At 39.6% G+C, this 21,243-nt stretch overlaps 1 non-coding gene across 1 annotated transcript; it reads right to left on the bottom strand.

The window, feature by feature from the left end:
• Nucleotides 1-3,287: 3,287 nt before the first annotated feature.
• On the bottom strand, nucleotides 3,288-3,370 carry LOC147371081 (small Cajal body-specific RNA 18). The gene has a single exon (XR_015166303.1).
• Between the last annotated feature and the right edge of the window lie 17,873 nt (nucleotides 3,371-21,243).

Genomic DNA, 21,243 nt, shown 5'->3' with positions numbered 1-21,243 from the left:
TGGAGTGGGTTGCCATGTCCTTCTCCAATGCATGAAAGTGAAAAGTGAAAGGGAAGTCGCTCAGTCGTGTCCGACTCTTCGAGACCCCATGGACTGCAGCCCACCAGGCTCCTCCATCCATGGGATTTTCCAGGCAAGAGGACTGGAGTGAGTGCCATCGCCTTCTCTGACACATCCCTTAGGTAAAAGATAAATGAACTGACTTCATACCAGAAATAGTCCTTTGCTGGATCCAAAACAAGTTGAAGCTGGACAAGAATGCTAAGACCCCCAGCTCTTGTTTAGCAAACTTTAAAAGGAGAAAATCACCATGACAAGAACAGGCCTACTGCTCAGGGAAGATGGTAAATGTTAACAGATGCCAGGAGGAGACAAAGCCAGTCAATAGCTGCTGTTCCTCTCCTTCAAGGAAAATGAAACATGTTCACATTGAAAAGAGTAGGGCAAATGTAAAGTGAGGCATAAATTTTACAACGCACTCTCTATAAAGGAATTAAATTACAAATTATGATGGTATGATTTCCTCCAAGGCCATATATATCTAATCCAATACTGTAATTAACATTGAGTTTTAAATGTCGCTAGTCTCAGAAGAGTGAATCCACAAGTCTTGGGTGGAAGTATTTCAGAGAGGATGTCATTATCAAATACTCCCTTGCTGTCAATGGAGTCAGACATGTGGAATTTCTAAAACAGAAAGGCTTCACTCGAGGTCTTAGGGCTCATTTGGTTGCAAGGAACACAACCTCACTCTGGCTACTTCACGTTAAGAAGATTTATTATACAGAAGCTCCTCACAGAATTCAAGACAGGAAGGACAGTCGAGCCCCGTCGGGAATTAGACTTGGAAACTGAAGAGGCTTTGGGGCTATGCAGCTGTTCTGGGGCTGCATGTTCTCGTGCGCATTTTTCTGTTTCCCCTGCCTTGTCCAGCCCCTCCCTGCAGACCAGCTCTCTGTGTGAGCGCCACACACACACGGCTGTTAATAGCTGTCACAGTGTCTCATTCCACAGGATCCTGAAGCCCTCGTCACCACCAGCACATGACCTCCCAGCCTATATCTCTCAGTTCAAATTCTCAAGAGAAAAATAATCAGACTGGTCTGGTTCATGGATCACCTAATTAAGAAGGGTTGGGTTTATTTGGTATAAACATAGGGAAGATAGGCTCAGAGCTAGTTGGCCAAGGGATAGAGGGGTTCTTCAAGAAGAGAACCGGGAAGAAATCTCAAAATGTATCCCTAGTCACTATAATCTGGACCTAGGGTTTCAGTGTCCTGGAACCCTCTCAGTATCTTAAATAATTATCAAGGACAAGTTCAAATACTGGGACAAGCTTTGGCGGGAAAAAGCAATTAAAATGGAAAAGATAGTATATAAATATATGTAAATTATTCCCCACCAAATGAGATTTAAGCTCACGAATTACTCTCCATCAATGAAACGAATGAGATGGTTGGATGGTATCATGGACTCGATGGACATGAGTTTGAGTAAGCTTTGGGAGTCGGTAAGGGACAGGAAAGCCCGGCGTGCGCAGTCCATGGGGTCACAAGGAGTCAGACATGACTGAGCAACTGAACTGAACTGAATGAAGCGAAATTCTAAAACCGAAATAAAAACTTTTAGTGACACATTTGATCATTAACTGAAGATTTTTAGGACAAATACCAATGGAGTTGAGTACCTAAGATACATTAGGCATACAATATCCATTATCCAGGTATATGCAATAAATATTGATCAATACATGATTTGAAAGCAAAATGCTTTATTGTGCTATAACTTGAGTGAAACAATATAAACATTTCAGAAGCGTCATCAGAGAGTAACATTTTTCATTTTCTCTCTGATACCTTCACCTAACCCCATTGGAGTTCACTTTTAAACCAGAGCAGGGCCTGGATCAAGAAGTTCCTAGAGAGACAGCTTCTGTTGCCACCATCATCCCCAATAGGATCAAAGCCAGAGCCAAATACTAGCCCCACCCAGATTTGGGGGCCAGACAGAGGGGACTTCATGGAATGTAACCAACTGGCTTGACTTCAAATTTCCAGGGCCATTGTTTCAGGATTAGAATTTATCTCTGGTAGTGGAATAGTTTAATACTGAAATATTCTCATTTTTGAATACTGAATTTAATAGTCTATTTTCAACTAAACATTTAAATATTAATTTAACATGCAATAGTAAATATTAAAATGTTTATATTCATTGTTTAAAAAAATAGTGGTAAATCCTATTCAAGCAAAAAAATCATTTGATTATACAGTTGTCAATATTCTTTAGAAGATTTTGAAACTTGGCTTTTTAATTTTAGTTTCTCAGGTATAATTAAAATAAAATCCATTTTTGTCCATTACTTTGATTTTACATTCTGTTTGAAGCATGTATGATTTTTTTTTTTTTTTTTTGCTATCCAGTTTCCGTGTCACTTTGTCACTGTAGTGTTATTTTGTTTGAATCCTTTTACATTAAACTTTTGTGTATTGAGTGGTTGTCATTTTCAGCCAAAATTAAAAAAAAAAAGTTTCATAGTGTTCTAACACTTGAGGCTATCTTATTTTAAATCCAACTTCAGTTTTAAATGAAAGACAAACAGCATTTTTCCAGAGGGGAAAGAAAATATGTCTGTAATTGATTGGCCATTGGCACTTGGCATACACTATTTATTCCTTGGCCTTTATTTGCAGAGAGGGAAGTGAAGTTGGACAACTAAGTAGAATTTTTCAGTTTCTTTTCTAGAAAAAAAACAACAACACTGGTTAGTCAGTACTATTCCTGGTTCTCAGATGAAGAACTTGAGACTTTGAGAGGTTAAGTAGCTCTCACTCAGGGTCACATAGCTAGTAAGTGACAGAGTCTGCTTGCTAATTCAAGTGTATCTGATTCTGAAATCCATGCTCTGTAGCACCTCTGGCCTCATGATTCCACAATTGTAGATCTGCAGGTATTCCCAGGTCAGAGAACATGTATGTTTGAGTTAGTTACAGCCCACCTCAGTGTAAAAGCTCCATGTTAAGTGTTATGTGTATGTAGAAGCAGGCTGGGGCCATAGGAAGGTGATTATTTCAGTCCATCATTACAAAATTGCACACACTGTAGCCTTGTGACAATGCACTCTCTCTTGCAAAAGAGGAGAAAATAGCTGATAGTATCATGACAACAGAGCCCTGTGCAGTAAACTCTCATTAGGTTTGAATTATTATAGCCAGAGGTAGACCCACAGACGTTGTACCGTAATTACATGAAAGGAGCACCATAAAGGCTATTTCTCTTTTTCCCCCCACTCTCAATTCACTCTCAGAACATACCCCGACACCTGGTTCCCAGGACTCAGACTGCACAGTGATCACATCATTGCCAACCCAGGACTCACAGTTACAGCAGCAGAGGCCTCCTACCCTCCTTCATCTCTAGCTTAACCTGCTGTTCCTAACCCCCCACCCTGGTCCTCTGGCCCCACTTCTCCAGACACATTTTCATAAGCCTCAGAAGCTACCTGGCAATATGGCAAATACTGAAGGTTCATCTGGGAGCTGCATTGGGGACCCAGCGGCACCTCTCACATCCCAGTCTCCTTACCCCCACCCAGCAGGCCCAGGCTCCTTTGGACCTCATGTCCTAGACCTCTGCCTCTGGTTTGCACATCCTAGGCTATTCTATTCTCAGTGTTCCAAGATTAATGGTTATTACAGTTTGTAAAAGGAACATTGTTTTTTATTGGGGGATTCTGGAGATCTTACTAGGAAAACGTCTCAATGCCATTTATACTCTACTTGACTGGGTAAAGACTGAGAACTCAGAAGATGTCACAGCATCTTCTATAAATTGAGGTAAAGAGTCATGGATGGGACTAGTTAAAATCAGGCCATTCCTTTGGCCTCTCAACCAAAATGTAGCATCTAAGTGACCACTGAAGTGGTGTATCAGACCCAGGAGGCTGCTGCCAGGAAATGCCTTATCCAAGCACCACCTGTGAAGCAGTCTGAGCTGTAGACTCAGGTTTTTCCTCCTAATCTCCCCTCAGAACCTCCTTTAGGTTCTGCTACAGGCTTCCTTTTAAGAGAAAGAGCCATGCATGTCTGCTTTTGTTGGATGATAAAAAGTAGCTGTAACTGTGACAAAGACATGATGTAGAAGCTGCAATGGAAACACTTTAATTATTTTCCTTCAGTGATGAGAAAAAGAAGTATTTTAAGGTAATAATCTAAAATTTTATATTTGTGATTTTAAGTAGTGAGGATAGCTAAATTAGTATAAATAAATAATAGATTTATGGTTATTTCGTCTATATCCCTACAAGTTTATATGCGCAAAAGTGAAAGCGAAGGTCACTGGGTTGTGTCAACTCTTTCCCACCCCATGGACTGTAGCCTGCCAGGCTCTTCTGTCCATGGTTACTGGAGTGGGTAGCTGTTCCCTCCAAGGGATCTTCCCAACGCAGGGATCAAACCCAGGTCTCCCACATTGCAGGCAGATTCTTTACCATCTGAGCCACGAGGGAAGCCCAAGAATACTGGAGTGGGTAGCCTATCCCTTCTCCAGCGATTCTTCCTGACCCAGGAATTGAACGGGTGTCTCCGGCATTGCAGATGGATTCTTTACCAGCTGAGCTACCAGGGAAGCCCTTATATGCACAAATGGGACAAAAAAAAAAAATGGGAAAAGGAATATCTCATGGAAAAATGTGGATTCCATCATTTGTTATTAAATGATTGCTTTTTGAATCTCTCCATCTGTTCAAATGTTTGCTTCTATCTCTCAGTAAATCTTAGGTAAGGAATAATGTGATGACAAATAGTAATTATTATGACAGCTATATGTAAATAAGTTGGAGAATGAAGATCTGAAAAGGCAGATACTGTAGTTACAAAAGAGTACAGAGAGTTGAAAAAGAAGTGAGGTTTTCAAGAACTTTAACTAAGAAAACCTCAACAAGTCTTAATGATGGACCAGGCATAGAGCATGGTATTATAAATAATGAAGTGAATGTGATCCTGAATTTGAGGACTGTTCTTTGGGTAGGATCACAGTAGTGGCAATGTTAAGACAGGCCTGGATCTAATTGTCTTGATCCTGATTCTTCCCCCTGAATCCATCTAATTAAAGATTGCAGATAAGGACAGGGAAGTCAGCTTTCATGATGCAGTAGTTTGTCATTTTCTCCAGGTGGCAAAACCAACTTCTGTTCAATTCCTACACCTTCACTTAAGGGAGAGAAGAAGCCTAAGATGTGAGAGCTCTGAGGAGAAATGGGAAGAAAACTATGGATTCCCTGGCAAGCCTTGTCCCCAGGAATCCTGCACAAGCACATGCCAAAGGTTATAACCCTTCTCATAGGCTGACAGTTGTTAAATTTGATATTAAGGTCAATTAGATTATACAAAGATAAAGGTCCTTTCTTGCAGAAACTCCACTGAGCCCTTAAGCTCATGTTGCCTTCAGCCCTTCTTCCTCATCCTGGTCTATCTGGTATGTCTAGACCAGATATATCTACCTGGTATAAATATCTCCTGACTTAGCCCAAGCTACTGGGAACAATTCTTCATTCTCACTCTGTTAGGAAAAAACTGTGGGAAGGAAGTAAATCCCAGTAGACACACTAAACGACTCCCCTCCAAACTCATGCTAGGGAGACTCATAATTATACTTATATTGTATATAAGTATAATTTGGGAGGCACTCACAGATACTTTGGAAAGAAGGAGAATTTGATGTTAAAATTCAAAATTAGCTAACTGCTCAAATACTCCAAGGGATGGCTTATATGTATATTGGTGAAAGAATGCCTAGATATAAATTGTGAGCTAATGAGTTAGGGTACTATTTAAAACATTATGGCTCTCAGTTTTCTCCAAATTAATACAGCAGATATTCAGAAATGCAATTTTAAAAAGATTAGATGAGTTGCGCTGTAGTTTTGAAAGTATTGTCCATACATGGTAAAATAAGTAATTAAAGCAGCACAATACAATATGCAATTTAAATAAGACACTGTTCTCCTTTCCTGTCCCCTTAGTCCTACCTCCCGGAACTAACTGTATCAGTCATGAATGCCTTCTCAGAAAGCAACAGGAACCCCTAACAATGGTGGCTGTTGCTGATTTACATGAAATTCAGGGGTAGGTGGTATTGGGTTTGGCTCTGTAGTTTGCGACATAATCAAGAAGCCACGCTTGCGTCACAGTGTACCAGAAATGTCGCATCCTATTGCCACAAGGAGGCTAATACAGCCCTAGGCAGTGCATTCTCAACTGAAAGATTGCCATGCAGGAAGCAATGGGGTAGAAGCAAAAAGAGCTTTCTTCTCATGCACGCCTTCATTTTATGAGGAGGGACATCCTCCCAGAAGCCGTAAGCAGACTTCCTCTCATCTCTCACTCCCAAACAAGAACTGGCTCCTAGCCCTAGACCCACCATGGGCAGAAGAGAATGAGACCCATGACTGATTTAGGTCCATTGTAACTCCTCCCCTGGGTTGGCACATGGCTGCCTCAACATAACCAGTGTTCTGTTGGCAAAACAGAAAGGCAATGGTTATTTGGCAGGCCACTGGTGATGACCACAATAAAAATGATCAACTGGGTTTTACTATCTGCCCAGAAATTTTGTACATTATGTAGTTAAGTAAATATAAGTACTATGTCATGTATCATTATATGAGTATGCCATATACATGGTCACATACATGTTTGTATGTGTATACACAAAAATATCCACATATGATACTTGCTTAGTATCTTACATTTTTAGATAAATGAAGTACTCTATGCATAGTGCTTTGCATACAACTAGCACATAGTTGGCTTTCCTGGTGGCTCAGATAGTAAAGAATCTGCCTCAATGCAGGAGACACGGGTTTGATCCTTGGGTCGGGAAGATATCCTGAAGAAGGAAATGGCAACCCACTCCAGTATTCTTGCCTGGAGAATCCCATGGACAGGAGAGTCTGGTGGGTCACAGTCCATAGGGTTGCAAAGAGTCAAACATGATTGAAGCGGCTTAGCACGCACACACACACTTTTAAAAGAGAATGTGGATCATTTTCTAGCAAACACTAAATTTTATTTTACTAGTACTTTAAAAAATTATGCCAGCACCTTTATTTTGGACTGTTGAATATTCTTGAGGATATTAGCTGCATAGCTCCTTTTAAGAGAGATAAGAATTACTGTGGTCAGCAATAAATTCCATTTAAACATAGTGAAATAATTTTGTGAATAACTGCTAGGTGACTGAATGTTTACTTTCTGATGACTATCTAGCCACAAATATTTTCTAATCATGTTAATATGCAGGCAGAAGTAAGAAGTTAGATATTAAACATTTTTTGGTGTATTTGCATAAAATATTGTGTTAGCAAATGAATTTTGCATTATTGACAGGCTTTTTTTGCCTTTTCATACTGTTCATGCTGATGCTGAAGCTGAAACTTCAATACTATGGCTACCTGATGCAAAGAACTGACTCTTTGGAAAAGACCCTGATGCTGGGAAAGATTGAAGGCAGGAGGAGAAAGGGATGACAGAGGATGAGATGGCTGGATGGCATCACTGACTCTATGGACATGAGTTAGAGTTAGCTCCAGGAATTGGTGATGGAGAGGGAAGCCCGGTGTGCTGCAGTCCATGGGGTCGCAAAGAGTCGGACATGACTGAACAACTGAACTGAACTGATAGGCTTTTTGCAAGAAAAAATAACTTCTCTACTATTTGCCTAATTTATGCTGCACAGAGAATATGAGAGTTGTCTGAGAAAATCTTATTGGAAGAGAAAGCCATTATAGATAATTTGTGTGTGTAAGTCACTTCAGTCATGTCTACTCTTTGAGACCCCATGGACTGTAGCCCGCTAGGCTCCTCTGTCCATGAGATCTCCAGCCAAGAATCCTGGAGTGGGCTGCCATTCCTGTCCAACCCAGTGCTTGAACTCATGTCTCCTAGGTCTCCTGCATTGGTAGGTGGGTTCTTTACCACTACGCTACCATAGATACTTTAAGTAAAAGCAAAACATTTTCTTCAAGTATTTGACATAATTGGATGCAAATCTGTGGGAGAAAAGAGAGCAAAGGAGGGTGGTCTCCTTAGTTATCTCTGAACTAGTGTCCTGACCAGGAGTCTCAGGTAGGTGAGTACTGTAATGAGTCTGGCTTCAAGTTGTCTTTCCGTTGACCTCTTATAGTCCGTAAGGCCAAGTTGTAAAATGGCTTGTATTTAAGGTAAAAACTATATCTTTCAATCCAAAATATATAAATAGCTCATGCAACTCAATATATACATATAAAAACTCAATCAAAAAATAGGCAGAAGACCTAAGTAGACATTTTTTCCAAAGAAGACTTACAGATAGCTAACAAGTACATGAAAAGATGCTCAACACCAATAATTATTAGAGAAATGAACATTAAAACTACAATGAGGTACCACCTCGTACCACTCAGAGTGAGCTATTAAGGAAAAAACCCCCCAAACCACAAATAACAAATGTTGAAGAGGATATGGAGGAAAAGGAACTATTGTACCCTGTTGGTGGGGGGGGGGCATATAAATTGATATATCCACCATGGAAAAACAGTAGGGAGTTTCCTTAAAAAACCAAAAATCAAACTACCATATGGCCCACAATTCCACTTCTGAGTATGTATGCTGAAAAAAATGAAAACACTAATTCAAAAAGATACATGTACCCCAGTGTTCACAGCAGCACTGTTTACCATAGCCAAGCTAGAGAAGCAAACCAATTAATTGCCCACCGACAGATGAACTGATAAAGAAGATGTGGTAGATACATATACACAGTGGAATATTGCTCAGTCATTAAAAAGAATGAAACTCTGCCATTTGCAGCAACATAGACGGACTCTGATATTATGCTTAGTGAAGTAAGTTAGAAGAAGACAAATACTGTATGATATCACTAATATGTAGAATCAAAAAAATACTACAAATGAATGTATATGGAATGTGCATGGACTCACAGACATGGAAAACAAACGAGTAGTTACCACTGGGGAGAGGAGTAATTTAGGGGTATAGAATTAAAAGATACAAACTACTCTGTACAAAATAGACAAGCAACAAGGCTATATTGAATAGAACAAGGAATTATAGCTATTGTAATAACTTTTAATGGAGTATAATCACTAAAAACACTAAATCACTATACTGTACACCTAAAATTAATATAATATAGTAAATCAACTATAATTTTAAAAAATCTTTAGCCATGTTGGCATTTTAACACGCCACACACACAGAAAAACTGTATCTTTTTGTCTCCCTTTCTCCTTGTTTCTCATCATTTGTCCTAAAATAGATTGCTAACTATGAAAATATGATTATACATAAGTTATTTAATGGCTAAGACTTCATGTTTTTTTACTTACAAAGCAAGTGGGTTGAATTAAATAACAGCTAAAATCTCCTCCAGGTCTAAAATTCCAAATGAAAATCAGTGATTCGAGAAGTTATTGGTCATCAGAATCAACTGGAGCCCTTATAAAAATACAGGTTCCTGGATTCAACCTTCGGACATTCTGATTTATTCGTTCATCAAATGATTATGGCAGGCCATAATGTGTGTAATGCATTACATCCTGGGTACACAGTGATGAATGTAACAGATGGAGTCCCGCCTTGCCCCATCCAGCCTCTACAGGAGAACTGAGACTGAGGCCAGTAATCTGTGTTTTAAAAATGCTCTCCAGGCAATTCTGACAACTGGACAGTTTAGAAGAGCAATGTTTCAGACCAAGTGCAAAAAGAGACATTTCTGGGGGATTGTTCTAATTCTGTTTGGGATGAACTCAGATTTACACTCTCGAAAGACTTCTATATGAAAAAATCTTTAGCTTCTCCAAAGTGTGTGTGTATCTTAGATTGAAACATAAATGTTAACAAGAAGAAAACACACACCAGTTGTAGTTACAGAATGCTAGTATGGGTGAGATTTTAGCAAATTAACATTGCTAATTCATACACTAACTACAGACACCTGCACAAGTTAAAAAAATAATATTTGATTTGAAATACTGAGAGTTAAAGCTCAGATGCTTATGCAAATAAATGAATTATTCATTTTGAATTCTATTACTGACTTTGATTTGATCTTTGAAGAACTTTAAAGCCTTACCTACTTTAATGTCCAACAGTTTGATATTTGCTTAACTTTGACTTAATGACCAATGAATGTTGAGATATACAAATATACAATTTATGCTTGCTCTGATCATATGACTCTATTTTTCTTTAAATAATGCCAGACTTAGAATTTACCAAAAATGAAATTAATGAAAGAATCCCTGTTTGTGTGCCACTAGATTATAAAACAATTTGACCTAACTCCAGGAAGTTAGGTAATTCTAGGACGCCATAAGGATAAATGTTAACAAAGGAGCAATGAATAGTCAACTTTTAATTGTTTCATTTTTAAGTTAGTCAGACTCTTTATCACAAGTTTTTTCCCCCATCAACATCTACATTCCAATATGGCCATTAAAAAAGAAAAAGATACCATTTGAAGCAGTCCATGTCTACTCATTGAAGTTTTTCGTATCAATCAGGGTTCCAGCAGGTGGTTCAAATGAAGAGGGATCACAAGCAGCTGAAGGCTAGGGGAAGGGAATAAGGAAGGGATGTGAGAAGACAGTTCAGTTCAGTTGCTCAGTCGTGCCCGACTCTTTGTGACCCCAAAGACTGCGGCACACCAGGCTTTCTTGTTCATCACTAACTCCCGGAGCTTACACAAACTCATGTCCATAGAGTCAGTGATGCCATCCAACCATCTCATTGTCTGTCATGCCCTTCTCCTCCTGCCTTCAATCTTTCCTAGCATCAGGGTCTTTTCCAAAGAGTCAGTTCTTTGCATCAGGTGGCCAAAGTACTGGAGTTTCAGCTTCAGCATCAGCCCTTCCAATGAATACTCAGGATTGATTTCCTTTAGGATTGACTGGTTGGATCTCCTTGCTGTCCAAGGGACTCTCAAGCGTCTTCTCCAACACCACAGTTCAAAAGCATCAATTCAGTGCTCAGCTTTCTTTATGGTCCAACTTTCACATCCAAGGAGGTGGTTAATGTGGAGGAAATAAGGAAAATCCCCAGACTCTTTAAGAAGACAGTTTATAGTGGGTGTTTGCAACTGCGGCATGCTTCATGCATAGACTATTTACTTTGTGGATCCAGGACCGTTTTCAAATCTAAATTCTGTTTTTGGTTTCAAACAACTTTTTATTTTCTGTTTTCACTAAACTCTACCTGCAAGAATTACATGTTTTTGTGCTGCCTCCTCTTCACATTAGTTATTATATTATTAGTAGTAAATTGTAACAGCCAAATCTAATACAAAAAATTATTTTGGATTAACTGTAAATTGCTCCTTTAATTAAGTAAGGATAATCCAGAATTTTATTTTGGTGATTAAAATAATAGGATTAAATCATAATTCAGCTTATACGTACATTCTCTCTTATTATGGGGAGTTGGCCGCGTGGTTACAGAACCTCCGTCACTTGCGTGGGTGTGGGCCTGAGTCAACACTCACACAAAAGCTTGTCTCCTTGAATGCCTGGGTAATTGAAAATGCCAAGACACATTTTATAAATTCAACAAGGAAAAGAGTAATCATCGTTAATGTTGCTGAAAACCTGGAGGAAAAATTGGCTTTGATAGGCTGCAAGATGAAACGACAGCAGCTCAAATGTCATTGCCTAGAGGAGGACAACCAGAGTTAGGCTAGCTGCCACTCATGTGGCTTCACAAAAGGTTACCCAGAAGGGATAGCACCCACTGCAGGAAGCAGAAATGTCATTGTCAGGACCTGACGTTCTTGGAGTGCAGGATATAAAAAACCAAAGGCAATTTGATCCAGAATTTGATAGATTGTGCACCATATAAACTGATCTATACATCCGGAAAGCAAGAATACCTTTCCCAAGAAAACACGTGAACAAGAGCACGGGAACACTAGTATCAAAAAGAAAGATGCTAGTTACTAGTTTTAAAGGCAAAATTTCCAAATTCTTTTTCTCATGTGTGAAAGTCACCACAGGTAAAAGGCAGAGGGTGGGCTGTAGGAAAGCCCATTCAATTCTATTCTATTTGCAAGTTTAAAATTTAAGGTAGATTTTGGCCATATGTATATTTACAATTATTTTCAAGTAACCTTAGCAGACTTTATTTCACAATTATTTCATTGTGAAATAATTACATCGTGAAAAGTTTAAGGCTTGATTCTGTTTGCAGCAAATGTTTCCCATTTTTTAAAACAAATACTTCCATCCTTCACTCCCTTCCAAGAACTCAATGGCTTCTCACTGCCAATAAGACTGTCACATGATAATGTATTTAGGAATTAGTTAATGATTTGGTTCTCTTTACCCAAATAGATTCAATAGGTTCTCTTTACTACAAATAGATTCAAGGGTTTAGATCTGATAGATAGAGTGCCTGAAGAACTATGGATGGAGGTTCATGACATTATATAGGAGGTGGTGATCAAAACCATCCCCAAGGAAAAGAAATACAAAAAGGCGAAATAGTTGACTGAGGAGGCCTCACAAATAGCAGAGAAAAGAGAAGCGAAAGGCAAAAGAGAAAAGGAAAGATATACCCATCTGAATGCAGAGTTCCAAAGAATAGCAAAGAGAGATAAGAAAGCTTTCCTAAGTGAACAATGCAAAGAAATACAGGAAAACAACAGAATGGGAAGGACTAGAGATCTCCTTAAGAAAATTAGAGATACCAAGGGAACATTTCATGCAAAGATGGGCTCAATAAAGGACAGAAATGGTATGGACCTAACAGAAGTAGAAGATATTAAGAAGAGGTGGCAAGAATACACAGAAGAACTATACAAAAAAGATCATCGTGACCTAGATAACCACGATGGCTCTCATCTACAGCCAGACATCCTGGAATGTGAAGTCAAGTGGGCCTTAGGAAGCATCACTGTGAATAAAGCGAGTGGAGGTGATGGAATTCCAGTTGAGCTACTTCAAATCCTAAAAGATGATGCTGTGAAAGTGCTGCACTCAATATGCCAGCAAATCTGAAAACTCAGCAGTGGCCACAGGACTGGAGAAGGTCAGTTTTCATTCCAATCCCAAAGAAGGGCAATGCCAAAGAATGTTAAATCTACCACAATTTCATTCATCTCACATTCTAGCAAAGTAATGCTCAACATTTTCTAAGTCAGGCTTCAATAGTACGTGAACCGAGAACTTCCAGATGTATAAGCTGGATTTAGAAAAGGCAGAGGAACCAGAGATCAAATTGCCAGCATCTGTTGGATCATAGCAAAAGCAAGAGAATTCAATAAAAATATCTATTTCTGCTTTACTGACTGTGCTAAAGCCTTTGACTGTGCAGATCACAAGAAACTGTGGAAAACTCTTTAAGAGATGGGAATAGCAGACCACCTGACCTGCCTCCTGAGAAATCTATATGCAGGTCAAGAAGCAACAGTTAGGACCAGACATGGAACAATGGACTGATTCCAAATTGGGAAAGGAGTATATCAAGGCTGTATATTGTCACCCTGCTTATTAACTTATTATATGCAGAGTACATCATGAGAAATGCTGGACTGGATGAAGCACAAGCTGTAATCAAGATTGCTGGGAGAAATATCAATAACCTCAGATATGCAGATGACACCACCCTTATGGCAGAAAGCAAAGAGGAATTAAAGAGCCTCTTGATGAAGGTGAAAGAGAGTGAAAAAAGTGGCTTACAATTCAACATTCAAAAAACTAAGGTCATGGCATCAGGTCCCATCATTTCATGGCAAATAGGTGGGGAAACAAGGGAAACAGTGACAGATTTAATTTTCTTAGGCTCCAAAATCACTGCAGATGGTAACTACAGTCACGAAATTAAAAGTTGCTTGCTCCTTGGAAGAAAAGCTATGACAAACCTGGATATGACAGCATATTAAATATGACAGCATATTAAAAAGCAGAGACATTACTTTGTCGACCATCTATTCAAAGGTATGGTTTTTCCAGTAGTCATGTATGGATGTGAGAGTTGGACCATAAAGAAGGTTGCTGCTGCTGCTGCTGCTGCGTCGCTTCAGTCGTGTCCGACTCTGTGCGACCCCATAGACGGCAGCCCACCAGGCCCCGCCGTCCCTGGGATTCTCCAGGCAAGAACGCTGGAGTGGGTTGCCATTTCCTCCTCCAATGCATGAAAGTGAAAAGTGAAAGTGTAGTCGCTCAGTTGTGTCCGACTCTTAGTGACCCCATGGACTGCAGCCTACCAGGCTCCTCCGTCCATGGGATTTTCCAGGCAAGAGTACTGAAGGGGGGTGCCATTGCCTTCTCCCTAAAGAAGGTTGAATGTGAAAGAATTGGTGCTTTTGAGTTGTGGTGTTGGAGAAGACTCTTGAGAGTCCCTTGGACTGCAAGGAGATCAAACAAATCAATCCTAAAGGAAATCAATCCTGAATATTCATTAGAAGGACTGATGCTGAAGCTCCAATACTTTGGCCACCTGATGTGAAGAGCTGATTCACTTAGGAAAGACCCTGATGCTGGGAAAGATTGAGGGCAGGAGGAGAAGAGGACAACGGAGGACAAGATGGCTAGATGGCATCACCGACTCAATGGACATGAGTTGGGCAAGCTCCAGGAGTTGGTAAAGGACAAGTAAGCCTGGCGTGCTGCAGTCCATGGGGTTGCAACGAGCTGGACACGACTGAGTGATTGAACAACAACAACCCAAACCCATGTATTACCCTCCGACTCCACATACACACACAAATGACCCCGTTTGTATTTTTTCTTTTTGGCATAAGGGTTTGTTCAGGGCCTAAAACAGATACAACTTGAAAATAACCCTCTTTCTTTTTTGAAAGCCTGAATTCATTGTTAATGCAGAACTCTTTATCAAAGCCAAGGAGGGGAGGAGAGGAAAAACTCTGAGGAAGGCACTGGTGAGAGAATTTTCTCCAGACTCACTTTGCAGTCAGTGAGTTCTTCTTTGAAGAGCAGAACCCTCTACTCCACTCTCTAGAAGTGATCTGAGTTCAGAGGGAAGAGTTGTGTACCTGTCCTCATGGGGATGGACCTCAAGCCTTGTGATGCCTAGTGGAGCCACAAGGGAAGATTTTTCTCAATTTTAAAACTAGCATTAAACTCCTTAGCAACATGTCATTGACAATGTATGATAATGTAAGAATCTTTGGTGAGGAGGGTATGTGGTACACAGTCCGAGGAATCATAAGCTATTTCAAATCTTACTATTACTCGCTATTGTTAATAATAAATTTTGTATTCTCAGTGAGCCTTAGTTCACTCTTCTGTAAAATGAGGTATTAAAATCCATCAGGCAACGTTGTGAAAATAAGACATCATGAACAATATACGGCACAGAATCAATAGAAACAAATGACTTAACTCTGGAGTGTTAGGAAACTGTTTCTCTCACACACAAAATTCCCTTAGACAACAGTATTTACTAACTTCCCCATCCTTTCAAAAAAACCTTTGGGTCAGTTTTTCATTTATTATTATTGTGGCAGGAACTAATGTGAGATCTACCCTTTTAGCAAAATGTTAAGTGCACCATGCAGCATTGTTAACCATAGGCACAATATTATTCATCAGATTTTTAGACCTTATTCATCTTGGATAACAGAAACTTTGTACCCAGGACCAGCAGCCCTCGTTTTCCCTCCTCCCCAGCCCCTGGCAACCATGACCCTGTTCTCTGTTTCTGTGAGCTTGACTAGTTTGGATAGCATGTATATCTGACATTGTCATTCAGCATTTGTCCTTGTGTGCCTGGCCCTATTGCCACTTGGTACAATGTCCGCAGGTTCATCCATGTAGTCACAGATCACAGACTTTCCTTCTTTTTTAAGGCTGAATGTTATCAATATCACATTTTCTTTATCCATTCATCTATTGATGGGCATTTAAATTTCTTCCAATCCAATAGTTTGGCTATTGTAAATAAACACTGCAATGAACATGGGAGTGCAGCTATCTCTTTGAACAACTGATTTCATTTCTTTCTACACTCAGAAGTGGGATTTCTTGATCATATGGTAGTCCTATTGTAATTTTTTGAGGAAACTGTACTGATTCTGTTAAGGCCACCAATGCTGTACAATGGTTCCAATTTCTCCGCACTTGCCAATACTTAGCTTTTTCTTCTTTTTGGATAATAGCCATCCTAACACGTCTAGCATGACATTTCATTGTGTTGAGTCGGTTCTGTGAACTGCTATTTCTTTTAGACCATTCATTTTTTTAAATATAAATTTATTTTAATTGGAGGCTAATTACTTTACAATATTGTATTGCTTTTTTCCATACATCAACATGAATCCGCCATGGATATACACGTGTTCCCCATCCTGAATCCCCCTCCCACATCCTTCCCCACACCATCCCTCTGGATCATCCCAGTGCACCAGCCCCAAGCATCCTGTATCATGCATCGAACCTGGACTGGCGATTCGTTTCTTATATGATATTATACACGTTTCAATGCCATTCTTCCAAATCATCCCACCCTCTCCCTCTCCCACAGAGTCCAAAAGACTGTTCTATACATCTGTGTCTCTTTTGCTGTCTCGCATACAGGGTTATCATTACCATCTTTCTAAATTCCATATATATGCGTTAGTATACTGTATTGGTGTTTTTCTTTCTGGCTTACTTCACTCTGTATAATAGGCTCCAGTTTCATCCACCTCATTAGAACTGATTCAAATGTATTCTTTTTAATGGCTGAGTAATACTCCATTGTGTATATGTACCACAGCTTTCTTATCCATTCATCTGCTGATGGACATCTAGGTTGCTTCCATGTCCTGGCTATTATAAACAGTGCTGCGATGAACATTGGGGTACACGTGTCTCTTTCAATTCTGGTTTCCTGCAAGCATTCAAAAGAACAAATAAACAATATTCACCTAAATTATTAGTTCTTAACACATTTTGGATCACACGACCTCTTGGAAAATCTGATAGACACAGGACTCTTTTACCAGTAAAATGCACACATAAAATAAAAAATACAAATCATTTCTTGGAATGACAGATCCTAGATACATACTTATGAACCCCAGTTTAAGGTCACTTACCTAGATTAACTGATTCTCCAGCTTTTTTGACACCTAATAATCAAACTCTGGGATTGGCAAGCATATTCTTTAAAAAGTAGGAGGCTACATATTTTCCACCTTTGGGAGCCAGCCTCTATCCAAACTGCCCTGCATTTGTAGCACAAAAATTGCTATAGAACATATATAAACAAATGAACATGACTGGAAATAAAATTTCCAACAAAATTTTATTTGTAAAAATAGGCTGTGGGCTGGGTTTGGCCTTTGGGCTTCAGTCTGGCAATCTATGATTAATTATTTCAAAAAGATTGAATGGATTGCACTAGTTAGAAACTGGGAAATTGAATACACACACACACATACACACACACACACACACACACACACACACACAAATATGAAGGCCATACAAACCCACCATAAGGGTAGAAGCTACTATATTTCCTTTCCTCTGGAATGCCTAGGATGGGATAAGAAACCACAGGGATGATCTTCCTCTCCTGTTGTATTTGATAAGAATCTTTTTCATTTGCATCTGATGGCAACTGGTATCTTCTTTCAAATGTCTTGGAACATCACGAGAGCCATCTGTTGGTGCTTGCTGTCAGTGACATAAAGTCATGTGCTTAGTCGTTCAGTCATGTTTGATTCTTTCCAACTCCATGGACTGTAGCTCTCCAGGCTCCTCTGTCATGGGGTTTTCCTGGAAAGATTACTGGAGCAGGTTGCCATTTACTCCTCCAGGGGATCTTCCTGACCCAGGAATTGAACTTGGGTCTCCTGCATTGCAGGCAGATTCTTTACTGCTGAGCACTTTAATTTCTGACTGGAGAGATAGGATTTAATGCACATTTGTCTACAACTACATCCTACCATGTCTTGCTAAGGACAACATGCCTTCTTTTAGGAGTCTGTTCAGGGTTCCATTCTATTCTCTACTTTCTATTACTGTTCCTGAAATTTGTTCTTGAAAAGCACTTTTTATGACATTCACAGGAAAATCCTCCAAAAACTTTAGCAATGTGAGTATAAATTCTATACAATAAATGTCTGTACATTTAAACATCATTGAAAGAAAAACTTTCAAGCATCTTGCTGATAGCTGCCAGCAAGTCCTCATGAAGAATAAACACTGTCAGACTAACCTGATATATTAGGATAAAATTCCCAAGTAGATCAAGAAAAAGAGATAGTTCTAATTTATCATGGCTCTAGGAAGGTTAGGTGATTTAGTTGTATGAGGCAATAAATTTAGAAAACATGGTCCAGACAGCATAACTATTAGGTGAGAATACAAATTGCTAGAGGGTCAAAAAAATAATATAAGGTGTTTTTCAAAGTCAGTTAGGAGCCTAAGTTTTTTTTTTTTTTTTGCCTTTTTTTTAAGTTTTCATCACCAGCATAGATAAAGAAATAAGAAAGTCAACCCAGACAATGTCTTAGAAAAATACACCTTAGGAAAGAGATTTAAGAAGAAATGAAACAATCTAAATATGCCATAATCACCAAAGACATTAGTAAACAGGTTAAAATCTAATTCCTATTAACCTGTCCCCAGATATAGTACATGGTTTTAGAGGCCAGGGAACCAAGCATTTGAAAAAGACAAGCTCTAGCTTATAAAAACAGTTCTAGAGAATAGAAAATGATATATTTTCCATATCAGTTAATGGTGCTAGAGTAGCCTTTATCTTGATACCTAAATCAGATCAGGATAACATCACAAGATGATTATCACATGATAATAAGACTTATGAACAAAGGTGATAAATTAAAAATAAAACATTAGTAACTGGGGAAAAAAAAACCTCATTTTGAGCAATTTAAGTTTTTTCCCAAGAGTATAAGGACAGCTCAACATTAGAAAATATGTTAATGGAATTAGCCTCATTAAAATAGTAAAAGGTGGGACTTTCTTTGTGGTCCCCTGGCTAAGACTCTGAGCTCCCAATGCAGGGGCCCCAGGTTTGATCCCTGGTCAGGGAATTAGATCCCATGTGCCACAGCTAAGAGTTCACATGTCTCAGCTGAAAGATCCTGCATGCCGCAAGTAAAGATTCCAAGTGCTGCAACTGAGATGGGGTGCAATCAAAATTAATAAGAATTTAAAAAAAAACAGTAAAAGGAGGAAAACTAGATGATGATCTCAGTGGATACAGAAAAGGCATTTACTAAATCAGCAATCTATACAAGATCAAGGTGGAATTGAAGGGAACTACCTTCTTTATGTGCTTTCCAGGTGGCACCATGAACTTCCAGATGTTCAAGCTGGATTTAGAAAAGGCAGAGGAACCAGAGATCAAATTGCCAACATCCTCTGGCAAGAGAATTTCAGAAAAACATCTACTTTTGCTTTATTGACTATGCCAAAGCCTTTGACTGCATGGATCACAACAAACTGTGGGAAATTCTGAAAGAGATGGGAATACCAGACCACCTGATCTGCCTCCTGAGAAATTTGTATGCAGGTCAAGAAGCAACAGTTAGAACTGGACATGGAACAACAGAATGGCTCCAAACTGGCAAAGGCTGTATATTGTTACCCTGCTTATTTAACTTCTATGCAGAGTACATCATGTGAAATGCCGGGCTGAATGAAGCACAAGCTGGAATCAAGATTGCTGGGAGAAATATCAATAACCTCAGATATGCAGATCTGCAGATTCTACCACCCTTATGGCAGAAAGCAAAGAAGAACTAAAGAGCTTCTTGATGAAAATGAAAGAGGAGAGTGAAAAAGTTGGCTTAAAACTCAACATTCAGAAAACTCATGGCATCAGGTCCCATAACTTCATGGCAAATAGGTGGGTAAGCAATGAAAAGTGTGAGAGACTTATTTTTTTGGGCTCCAAAATCGCTGCAGATGGTGACTACAGCCATGACATTAAAAGATACTTGCTCCTTGGAACAACAGACTGGTTCCAAATAGGAAAAGGAGTATGTCAAGGCTGTATATTGTCACCCTGCTTATTTAACTTCTGTGCAGAGTACATCATGAGAAACGCTGGGCTGGAAGAAGCACAAGCTGGAATCAAGATTGCCGGGAAAAATATCAGTAACCTCAGATATGCAGATGACACCACCCTTATGGCAGAAAGTGAAGAGGAACTAAAGAGCCTCTTGATGAAAGTGAAAGAGGAGAGTGAAAAGGTTGGCTTAAAACTCAACATTCAGACAACTAAGATCATGGCATCCGGTGCCATCACTTCATGGCAAATAGAAGGGGAAACAATGGAAAGAGTGAGAGACTTTATTTTGGGGGGCTCCAAAATCACTGCAGATGGTGACTGCAGCCATGAAATTAAAAGATGCTTACTCCTTGGAAGGAAAGTTATGACCAACCTAGATATTAAAAAGCAGAGATATTACTTTGCTGACAAAGGTCCATCTAGTCAAAGCTATAGTTTTTCCAGTAGTCATGTATGGATGTGAGAGTTGGACTATAAAGAAAGCTGAGTATCAAAGAATTGATGCTTTGGAACTGTGGTGTTGAAGACTCTTGAGAGTCCCTTGGACTGCAAGGAGATCCAACCAATCCTTAAGAAATCAGTCCTGAATATTCATTGGAAGGACTGATGCTGAAGCTGAAACTCCAATACTTTGGCCACCTGATGTGAAGAACCAACTCATTGGAAAAGACCCTGATGCTGGGAAAGATTGAAGGCGGGAGAAGGGGATGACAGACGATGAGATGGTTGGATGGCATCACTGATGCGATGGACATGAGTTTGAATAGGATCCGGGAGTTGGTGATGGACAGGGAGGCCTGGTGTGCTGCAGTCCACAGGGTTGCAAAGAGTTGGACATGACCAAGTGACTGAACTGAATTGAGGTGGCACTAATGGTAAAGAATCCACCTGCCAATGCAGGATACCCAGGAGACTTGGTTTGATCCCTGAGTTGGGAAGATCCCCTGGAGGAGGGCACGGCAACCCACTCCAGTATTCTTGCCTGGAGAATCCCATGGTCAGAGGAGCCTGGCGTCCATGGGGTCGCAAACAGTCGGGCACGACTGAAACGATGCAGCACGCATGCACGTACCTTGTTCATATACACTATGCTCAGAAATAAGACTGGACATTGTTAAGATGTTAATTCTTCTGCACGCAATCACTAAGTCCAATAAAGGCTTTTTCATGGAACTTGACAAATCAATGGAACTTGACA

Source organism: Bos grunniens, chromosome 6 (assembly GCF_055505025.1).
Source record: "Bos grunniens cultivar Pamir isolate PY7600 chromosome 6, Bosgru_T2T1.0, whole genome shotgun sequence".
NCBI lineage: Eukaryota > Metazoa > Chordata > Mammalia > Artiodactyla > Bovidae > Bos > Bos grunniens.
This window is presented reverse-complemented; position numbering and strand designations above follow the sequence as displayed.